Below are 11,155 nucleotides of genomic sequence, written 5' to 3'. Positions count from 1 at the left end.
GGAGAGAGAGAGAGAGAGGGGGATAGAGAGGAGACAGAGTGGTAAAAGAAAGAGAAAGAGAGGGAATAGAGGAAAGACAGAAGCACAGAGAGGAATAGACGAGTGAATAGAGAGTGAGAGAGAAGTAGATGAGAGATAGACAGGGTAAAGAGAAGAGAGAGAGAGAAAGGAGGAGACAAGAGGGTAAGAGAAGAGAGAGAGAAGAGAGAGAGCAGAGGGTAAAGAGAAGAGAAGAGAGAGAGACAGAGGGTAAAAGAGAAGAGACAAGATAAATGAGAGAGTAGACAGAGGTAAAGAAAGAGAGAGAATAGAGACAGAGGGTAAAGAAAGAGAGAGGAGAGAGAGAGACAGAGGGCAAGAAAGAGAGGAGGAGAAGCAGAGAGAGAGACAGGGGTAAAGAAAGAGAGAAGAGAGAGAGAGAAGAGAGAGAGAGACAGAGGTAAAGAAAAGAGAGAGAGAGAGAGAGAAGAGAGAGAGACAGAGGGCTAAAGAAAGAGAGAAGAGAGAGAGAGAAGAGAGAGAGGAGACAGAGGGTAAAGAAAGAGAGAAGAAGAACGAGAGAGACAAGAGAGCATGAGAAGAGAGAGATGAGAGAGAGAATGAGAGAGAGAGAGATGGTCTGACCAGTCTTTGAATTGGGACAGGTGTCAATGATGCTGACACAGAAATTCATGAGAAACATAAGAACGGCCAACGGGCTCTCCTGTCAGTCAAAGTGGCCTTCTCCCACTATCTAGGGAATAGGTGCCATTTCAGCCTCAGTTCAGTGCACTCCTACAGGCCACAGATCACAACGAACAATCTCACAAGCACACCATCAACACAACGACGTGTCATCTACACGAGATCATACTGTACTGCTAGGTAGGTGACTCACTAGTTCTGGTAAAGGAACATTTAAATATTGCTTCTCAAATATGAAAACGCAACCAGGGGCGGAGCCTGAAAAGAACCAAATAAAAAGCTATCTCACTTATGTATCCAGGACATTCAGATGGCGAATGGTGGTGTTGAGGGGATGTAGTAAGTGAAGTTCGCTGTACAGTACAGTTCAGTAGGGAACAAGTGTTGTGTCTACTGGAGGAGAGAAGAGCAATTGGGAACCGATAGAACAGAGTATTAGAATAAGTGAAGAAGTTAGAATCCATAGTTCTCCAGGCTCCGGGTGGATCAACTCCAAAACTCATCAAATGAACATAAATCACACAGGTCTCTTCCTTCAGTGTTCTTTTTTGTCTCATTCTTCATTTTCGCATGACGAACGATCGTAATCTTTCAAACTTATTTGTTTGAGTGGTTTCTCACAAAAAAATAGATGGTCCTTGGAAGGTCTGATTTTCTCTATTTCTTAAAACGTTGTAACTAGGTTAAAATATGTTGTGCCCGAAAGGACATGCCTCGTTTGGAGACGTGAATCAAAAACCTTCTGCTTGTGCGCCAAGTCCTTTGCTAGGTCATACTGTCCCGGGGTAGGGGTTAATCCTGGGAGGGGGGGAGGAGGGGGGCACCTGCCACTGCATTGGCAAGCAGGAGGAAGCGAGTCAGGGGGGAAGGGGAGCATGGGGCGAGGAGACTGGGCAGGAGTAAGCGAGAGGGGCAGAGAGGACAGAGGCGAGAAGCAGAGTAGGGGGCAGGAAGGGAGCGCAGAGTAAGGCAGGGGGACAGGACAGGAAGGGGAACAGAGTAGGGGGAGGAAGGAGGGAAGAGTAGGGGCAGGAAGGAGGGAACAGAGTAGGGGCGGAAGGAGGGAACGAGTAGCGGGAATGGAGCGAGGGCAGGAGGAGGAGGGGAGGGGACAGGGCAGGAGGAGGAATAGGGGCGGAAGGAGGAAGCAGAGTAGGGGGCAGGAAGGAGGGAACAGAGAGGGCAAGAGGCAGAGCCAGAGCAGTCAAAGGGGTGAGAAGTGATAGCCAGAATCATGGTCAGTATGGATCAGAAAAGAACATTGTACACAACATCTAGTCATGCTTTCCACAACAAACAGCAATAAACTATGCACTACGTTGTTCATCACTGTGTTATCGTTGTAGCATATACTATTATGATCATCTATGATGATGCTTGAGGATGGAAAATACACATCTCTGCTCTAGTAATGACACAAGGGAGAACTAAGATGCTATTCAAACATCCTTGAATCAGGCACAGAGGACCGGGAAAATAATCTCTCAGCACATGTATGAAATCAGGCGTTTCCATTGGCGAAGGAAGAAGTGTTATCCGTCTTGCTGATTACGTGTTGATTGAATAGCACCTACCAAGACTACGCAAAGTAAGAGCATCAAAATAGATTATAAGAATAGACAGCTGCTGGATACGATTTAGAGGCATACACAACTACTCCACAGCCAATAAAAACTGTGAATAATCAATATTTTGATGATGAAAATTGTAAAAGTTGCCATGGCATCTTGAAAACACACAGTGTCGTTGTGTTGTTAAACTGATTATAGACACTGTTTCTTTATGGAACATCTGGAAGAGCCTTGAGAGTAAAGATAACATGCTCCGATGCCATTGGTAATCATAGTAGTTTGATTTCTTATCAGTGTGCCATGGCATCTTGTTGCATATCTCTACAGTAAACAAAACTCATAATGAATGATATACTGTTATCATTTCAAACCATGTCCATAAAACAAGGCCCTCTTTCTCAAGATGATATCTAACAATGAATCTGAAAATTCAAGAGCAGTACTTCCACTTGTGCCAGACCGTGTAAGCACACACAGTTACTGTTCAAATAGTACGATGTTACACACACAGTTACTGTCAAACCACGATGTAAACACACAGTTTACTGTCAAACCACGATGTAAACACACAGTTACTGTCAAACACGATGTAACAACACCAGTTCTGTCAAACCACGATGTAACAACAGTTACTGTCAAACCAATGTAACACACACAGTTTACTGTCAAACCACTGTAACACACAGTTATGTCAAACACGTTGTAACCACACACACAGTTACTGTCAACCGATGTAACACAAACGCCAGAACAGTACAGTACTGTGCACACCAACAAACCAAACACAGAACAGAACAGTACTGTGACACACCAAACCAAACACAGAACAGTACAGTACTGTGACACACCAAACCAAACACAGAACAACACAGTTCTGACACACATCCAGGGCTCTATTTTAACAAGCCTAACCCAGTGGTAAATCTCAGAGATGGCGGTAGCGCTATAGGTCTGGGGGTGTGTCCAAAATATTTGTACTATTTTCACAGCCAGAATGATGAGTGCAGTAGCTGGCGGTGGTGTGAAAGGGTTTTGAAGAATAATCAACCTGTAGGTGTGACTAGGGCCTGGCCACTCACTGGCCAATCAATGCTTTCCATGGCTTAGTCTACTGCATGCGTTTGTCTCGAGTTCTGTAAGTTATTGACGGTCTTGACATTGTCATCAACACCAATTCGGCTGGGGACACGGCATATTTTCCTCCTGGTCCATAATATATTGATACTACTACAGTTTATAGTATATTGATACTGTGTTTATAGTATATTGATACTGTGTTTATAGTATATTGATACCACTACAGTTTATAGTATATTGATACCACTACAGTTTATAGTAAATTGATACTACAGTTTATAGTATATTGATTACTAGTACAGTTGATAGTACTAAAGTTTATAGTATATTGATAGTACTAACGTTTATAGTATATTGATACCACTACAGTTTATAGTATATTGATACTACAGTTGATAGTATTGTGATWCTACTGCAGTTTATAGTATATTGACACTACACTTTATAGTATATTGACACTACTGCAGTTAATAGTATATTGATACTACAGCTTATAGTATATTGATAATAGTAGAGTTTATAGTATATTGATACTACTAAAGTGTATACAGTTGATACTACTAAAGTTCATAGTATATTGATTCTACAGTTTATAGTATATCAATACTACAGTTGATAGTATATTGAAACTACTACAGTTTATAGTATATTGATACTGCACTTCACAGTATATTGATACTACTGCAGTTTATAGTATATTGATACTACTGCAGTTTATAGTATATTGATACTACAGTTTATAGAATATTGATAAAACAGTTTATAGTATATTGATACTACTACAGTTGATAGTATATTGATACTACTACAGTTGATAGTATCATGATAATACTACAGTTGATATTATATTGATACTACTACAGTTATAGTATATTGATACTGCAGTTTATAGTATATTGATACTACTACAGTTTATAGTATATTGACACCGCCACAGTTTATAATAATTTTAGACTCAAAGATAGTGAATTGAATACAATTGATAGTATATGATACTACTGAGTTTAATATGCATTGATACTACACTTTTATTTATATTGACACTACTGCAGTGTAATAGTATATGATAACTACAGCCTATAGTATAGTTATGATAGGAGTTCTAGGTATATTGATACTACTAAAGTTTATACAGTTGATACTACTAAAGTTCATAGATAATTGATTCTACAGTTTATAGTATTCAATACTACAGTTGATAGTGATATGATACTACTACAGTTTATAGATATGAACTGTACTTCATAGTATAATTGATACTACTGCAGTTTATAGTATATGATACTACAGTTTATAGAATTTGATAAATAGTTATAGAAATATTGATAAAACAGTTATAGTATATTGAACTACTACAGTTGATAGTATATTGATACTACTACAGTTATAGTATATGATAGAGTTATATAGTAATTGATACTACTACAGGTTTATAGATAGATACTACCGTTTAAGTATATGATACACTATACAGTTATAGTATATTGATACTGACAGTTTATAGTATCTTTAACTACAGTATATATATTGAGACACCGCCATGTTATAAATATTATATATAAAGTTGATAGTAATATGATACTACAATGGTAATATTTGATACAACAGTGTATGTATATTGTACTATGCGAGTTTATAGTAAGTATACTACCTTATATATATGACTACTAAGTGTATAGTAATTTGATACTTCGTTTATATATACTGCATACTACTGACTTATAGTTGTATTGATATACAGTTAGAGTATATTGACACTACAGTTTATAGTATATTGACACTACTTGCAGTTATAGTATATGTGATACTTCAGTTTAATAGGTAATATTGATAACTCAGTTTATAGAATTGATACAATACAGTTTATAGGTATTGATAGTACAGTTTATGTATAATGGACACTAAGTTTATAGATATTATACTACATCGCGAGTTTAAAGTATATTGATACCACATTTGATATCATACTTGATACTACGTTTATAGATATTGATACTATACTAATGTACTAGTATATTGATACACAGTTGATAAGCATATTGGACTACATTTTATAGTATTTGATACTACACAGCGACAGTATATGCTACTACTACAGATTGGTAGTATATTGATACCTACAGTTTATAGTATATTGATACTACAGTTTACCAGTATATTGATACTACTCACAGTTTATAGTATAATTGATACTACAGTTGGTAGTATACTGATACTGCAGTTGATAGTATATTGAAATCACATACAGTTTAGTATATTGATACTGACTACTACAGTTTATAGTATAAATTGAACTCCAGTTGGTAGTATACTGATACTGTCAGTTTATAGTAATGATTACTACTACAGTGTTATAGTATATTGAATACTCCATTGGTAGTATAGCTGATACTGCAGTTGCTAGTTATATTTGATACTGCTACAGTTTATATGTACTATTGATAGCTACACAGTTAATAGTATATTGATACTACAGTTTACAAGTAATTGAATACACTACAGTTAATAGTATTATGATACACAGTGGTAGTATACTGATACTGCAGTTGATAGTATATTGACTACCTACAGTTGTATATAAATTGATACTACTACAGTTTAATAGTATATTTGATACTCCAGTTGGTAGTATACCTGATACTGCGCAGTTGATAGTATATTGAATACTACTATTTTAGTATATTGATACTCCAGTTAGTATGATAGATGCTAGTAATATCTAATTATAGATGTTCTAAGTTGATGTCAATTGAATCTACATTATAAATAGCAATAGGCTACAAAACTTAATAGCAACAGTAAATTAAAAAACATCCAGTGTTTGCTCAATAGCCACACTTGGAGTGTTTGGCAGTCAACATTGTTGTAATTGGCTTCAACAAGCTAGCCTACAACACATCGCAATTCTCCTAAATAAACATTATAAGTTACCGTAAATTGTATTGTATGTGTGAGGCACGTTCTCATAAGCCAGATATAGCCTAGGACTACCGCTGATCTGCTGTTATAGGACTGAACAATTGAAATAAGTTTGGAGGCGCGAGTGGTTTTGGTCACCTGAGGAGAGGAGCTCTTTGGAGATGGGAATGGATACTTGAACAGCGAAAGGTAGCAAGCAGGTAGGCATATGTATGTCTGTTTCGGATGTGCAGTATTTTCAATTCAAGGTACTCTGACGAATAGGAACATTTAAACACCTTTTACGGATCGGCTGCGTTGCAAGGCCGGGAATAAAAAAAAGACAAAGACGTATTGCTGTTGAACCAGCCTTAGTATCTAGGACCCTAGGGTAAGGGTAGCGCTACGTAGGCTTGATATGAAACGGAAACAATATTTTTTTAAAACAGCAACAATATTTATAAATAGGTGGGGTCAGAAGCATGTGTACAAAGCGCATCTCTCTTCCAGTGCACTGTGTGCACAGGTAGGTCTAAATTGTCTTTACGCATAACACTGACACATCTAATGCAAAATACTAGGATACTGTCGATTGTATCGTTGCCTATGTGCGAGGCAGACTCTCAAACAATGGAGTTGATAAAGCATATAGGAGGACTGAATAGTTTTGGAGGAACGTGTTTTTGTACTCAAACGAGGGCGCTCTTTTGAGAATGGGGATGGAAACCTACGACAAGCTAAATGAAGTATGCAGGTATGTCAATGAAAAGCAGGGGGCAAAAAACCTCTAAAAATATTTCACGCACTCTCGAGTAGCCAATTTAAAACCTCTGTATCCAGAGGCACTTGGCTAATGGCCAGGATAAATGCAATGCTATAACCAGCCTTAATAAAGGGGGTAGGCTACACTTGATTTTTGATCAAATTAAATAAAATGGGAGGGAACCAAATTTTTTATGCTTCTAAATACGGTACAAATGGCACATCTCTCTTCCAATAGACATTTCATTCAATAGACTGATGAGGAATGGGCATCTAACAGAAACAACATTCACAGAGAGACCACACACATCTGTTATGATGAGTCTAACGGTACAATAACACACATCACATCAACAATGGCAAACAACACACATCCAACTGGCATTCTTTACACCTTCTGCATTTTTACTTCATAAAAATATATTAATAATTCACCATGCAAAAACCCTCTGTCTTTTCTAGGTGTTTAGGCAGGCGTTTGATTCACAAGTCTCTGCTGGAAACTGTGTGACTAGATTTGAAGCTTTTTGAACGATTGTAAATCGATTTGTAAACAGAAAGCTAAGATCAGGTCACACATGGTGAGAGGCATGGTTAAAGAGAGTGTGTGCGGTGTGTATTACGGTAAAAAGGGGCGTGTGGATGGTGTGCGGTGTGTATTTACGGTAAAAGAGTGAAAGGTGTGTGTGTATGTACGGTAAAAGGGTGATGTGCGGTGTGTATTTACGTAAAGAGTGATGTGTGGTGTGTATTTACGGAAAAGGTGAGTGCGGTGTGTATTTACGGTAAAAGAGTGATTGTGTGGTGCTGTATTACGGTAAAAGAGATGTGTGGTGTGTATTTTACGGTAAAAAGTGATGTGTGGTGTGTATTTACGGTAAAAGGGTGATGTGCGGTGTGTATTTACGGTAAAGAGTGATGTGTGGTGTGTATTTACGTAAAAGGGTGATGTGGTGTGTATTTACGGTAAAGAGTGATGTGGGTGTGTATTTACGTAAAAGAGTGATGTTGCGGTGTGTATTTACGGTAAAGGCGTGATGTGCGGTTGTGTATTTACGAAAAAGAGTGATGTGTGGTGTGTATTTACGGTAAAAAAGAGTGATGTGTGGTGTGTTATTTACGGTAAAAGAGTGATGTGGGTGTGTATTTACAGTAAAGGGTGTCGGGTACGTGTAATAGGCGTATTCGTTGTCTATTTACGGTAAAGCGAGTGATGTGCGTGTTGTTTACGGTAATAAGGGTGATGGTGCGGTGTGTATTTACAGTGAGAGTGATGGTGGTGTGTATTACGGTAAAAGAGTATTGCGTGTGTATATTTCCGTAATCGAGTGATTGTGCGTGTGTATTTACGGTAAAGAGAGTTGAGTGGCGTGTGTAACTTTCGGAGATGATGGTGTGTGCTAAGTTAGCGGTAAAAGAGTGATGTGTGAGGCTATTAGATATAAGAGTGATGTGAGACAGAGGTATGACGGAAAGAGAGTGCGGTGTTACTTACAGGTATAAGGGTGACACCGGTGTCTTTCGTGAAGTCCGTGCACTGTTTCGTGTTGATACTTTCGGCTAAGTAGGCTGACTGAGGTTGCTGGTGCCTCTATTCTACAAAGCTAAAAAGCGCTGATGTGTGGATACCTATGAGTGTATGCGTTATATGTACATAACATAGAGCTGATATGCTTGGTTGCATATCCAAATTTAAGACTCCCCAGGTAAAGACTAAAATGAAGTCATTTGACGGTGTTATCTCATACGGTCAAATGCATGTGATGACTCAAGACGGTGTGTGAATTAGAGTGTCGTGCGGGTGTAATTTCGGTAAATACGTGATGTGTGCTGGTGTGTATACTTGTAGTTTATTGTGCTGGTGTGTATTCGGTATAGATGGATGTTGCGGTGTGTGTCTAGTTGTATGGCTAAGTGTATGTCGTGGTGTGTAGGTGTGTCGCGTAAAGATGCAGTGCTTGTATGTAGATGTGTGCGGTGTAGTCGGATGTGTGTGTCAAGAAGTGGTACAGTGTGGCTGTTAAGCAAAGATGAAAGACAGATGTAGAGAGAAGAGAGAGAGAAGGTAAATCACTGGTGTCTCGTGTTCTCACCTTTCTGTTTAGTACCTCTCAAGTCAGGCTGCCTGACGCTTCTGTACTCGAGATCTCAAACCCTGAACACACAGGCTCTATGTTAACTTGATTAATGAGAGTGTACACCCAGACTGCATAGCTATGTCTGACAAATGAATAGAACTGTGTCAGTAAAATGAACATTGAATGATCTCACAGTAGGTAAAAATGTGTGACTGAAACCATCAAGGGTGGTGTGGTTCGAGTGTGGTGTGTGTAGTTGTGTGTGCATTGTCGTGGAGTGGTGGTGTGTGTGTGTGTGGTCTGTGGTGTGTGTTGTTGGACGTGTGTCTGTGTGTGAGTCATACAGTGGTGTGTGTGTGTGTGTGTGTTGTGTGTTGTGTGTGTGGTAGTATTATGTGTGTGGTTGGTGTGGTATGGTGGTGTGTGTGTGTGTGTGTGTGTGTGTGGTGTATTGGTGTAGTGTGTGTGGTGTGTTTGGAATATAGTGTGTGTGTTGGGGTAAATGTACGTGATTGGTGTTTGTGGTGTGATGGTATAAGGTGGTGTTGTGTGTTTTGGATGTGGTTGTGTGGTGTTATAAGGTGTGTGTGACGGTGTGTGTTTGTGAGTTTATGTGTGTGTGTGTGTGTGATTGGGTTGTGTGTTGTTGTTGAAAGTGTGGTGGTATGTGTGTTTTGTGTGTTGTTGTGCGTGTGTGTGTGTGTGTGTGTGTGTGTGTGTGTGGGAGTAAAAGTGGTGTGTGGGTGTGTGTGCTGTGTGTGTGTGTGTTCTGTGTGTGTTGTGTGTGTGTGTGTGTGTGTGGTGGTGGTGTGTGTGTGCTGTATGTGCTATGGTGGGTTGGTGTGAGTAAATGGTGTGTGTGTATGTTGTGTGGTGTGGATGTGTGTGTGTATGTGTGTGTGTGTGGTGTGTGTGTGTGTGTGTGTGTGGTGTTGTGTGGTGTGGTGTGTGGTGTTGAGTGGTGTGTGTTGTGTCGATGTTGTGTGAGTGTGTGTGTGTGTAAGTATAGTGGTGGATCTGTGTGTAGTGTTTGTTATGTGTGTTGTTGTACGTGTGTTGTGTGTAGTGTGTTGTGTGTAGTGGTGTAGTGTGTGTGTGTGTGTTGTGGTGGTGTGGTAGTAGTGGTGTGTGTGTGTGTGTGTGTGTGTGTGTTGTGTTGGTGTGTGTGTTGTGTGTGTGGGTGTGTGTGGTGTCAGTGGTGTGTGTGTGTGTTGTGTTAGTGGGTGTTGTGTCGTGTCGTGGTGTGTGTGTGTGTGTGTGTGTGTGTGTGTGTGTGTGTGTGTGTGTGTGTGTGTGTGTGTGTGTGTGTGTGTGTGTGTGTGTGTGTGGTGTGTGTGTGTGTTTTTTGTGTGTGTGTGTGTGGTGTGTTGTGTGTGTGTGCTGTGATGAGTGTTGGTGTGTTAGAATGTGTGTGGCTGTGGCTGTGTGTGGGAGTATAAGTGTGTGTTGTGTGTATGTGGTGTTATGGTTGTGTGGTGTGTTGTGGTGAGTATAAGTGGTGTGTGTGTATGTGTGTCGTGTGTGTGTGTTGTTGTGTCGTTCGTGTAAAAGTTGTATGTTGGGTTTGCGTGTTGTGTGTGAGTATAAGTGGTGTGTGTGGTATGTGTGTGGTGTGTGGTTGCTGTGTGTGTGTGTGTGTCGTGGTGTGTGTTGTGTGTTGTGTGGGTGGTGTGTAAGCAGGTGTGTTTGTGTTAAGGTGTTGATGTGTGTGTGTGTGTGGGCGAGTAAAGCTGGTGGTGAGGTGTTGTGGTGTCGTTGCTGTGGTGTGGTGAATGTTATGTTGTTGTGGTTGAATAAGGTGTGTGCTGTAATGTGTGTGTTTCGTTGTCGTGCTGTTGGTGGTTAAATTTATGTGGTGGGTGGTAATAAGTGGGCGGTTGTTTGTTTGGTTTGGTGTGTGTGTGGTGTGTTGTGTGTGTCGTGTTGTGTGGGTGAGTAAAGGGTCGGTGTGTGTGTGTGTGTGTTGGTGTGTCGTGTGTGTGTGTGTTGTGTGGTGTGGTGTGGTGGGTGTGTGTGTTGTGAGTATAATCGTGGTGTGTGTGCGCTGTGTCCTGTGTGTGTTGTGTTTTGTGTTTGTGTGGGTGT

The sequence above is a fragment of the Salvelinus sp. IW2-2015 genome, unplaced genomic scaffold (assembly GCF_002910315.2).
Source record: "Salvelinus sp. IW2-2015 unplaced genomic scaffold, ASM291031v2 Un_scaffold1491, whole genome shotgun sequence".
In the NCBI taxonomy this organism is placed as follows: Eukaryota; Metazoa; Chordata; class Actinopteri; order Salmoniformes; family Salmonidae; genus Salvelinus; species Salvelinus sp. IW2-2015.
Note: the sequence above shows the minus strand (reverse complement) of the source record.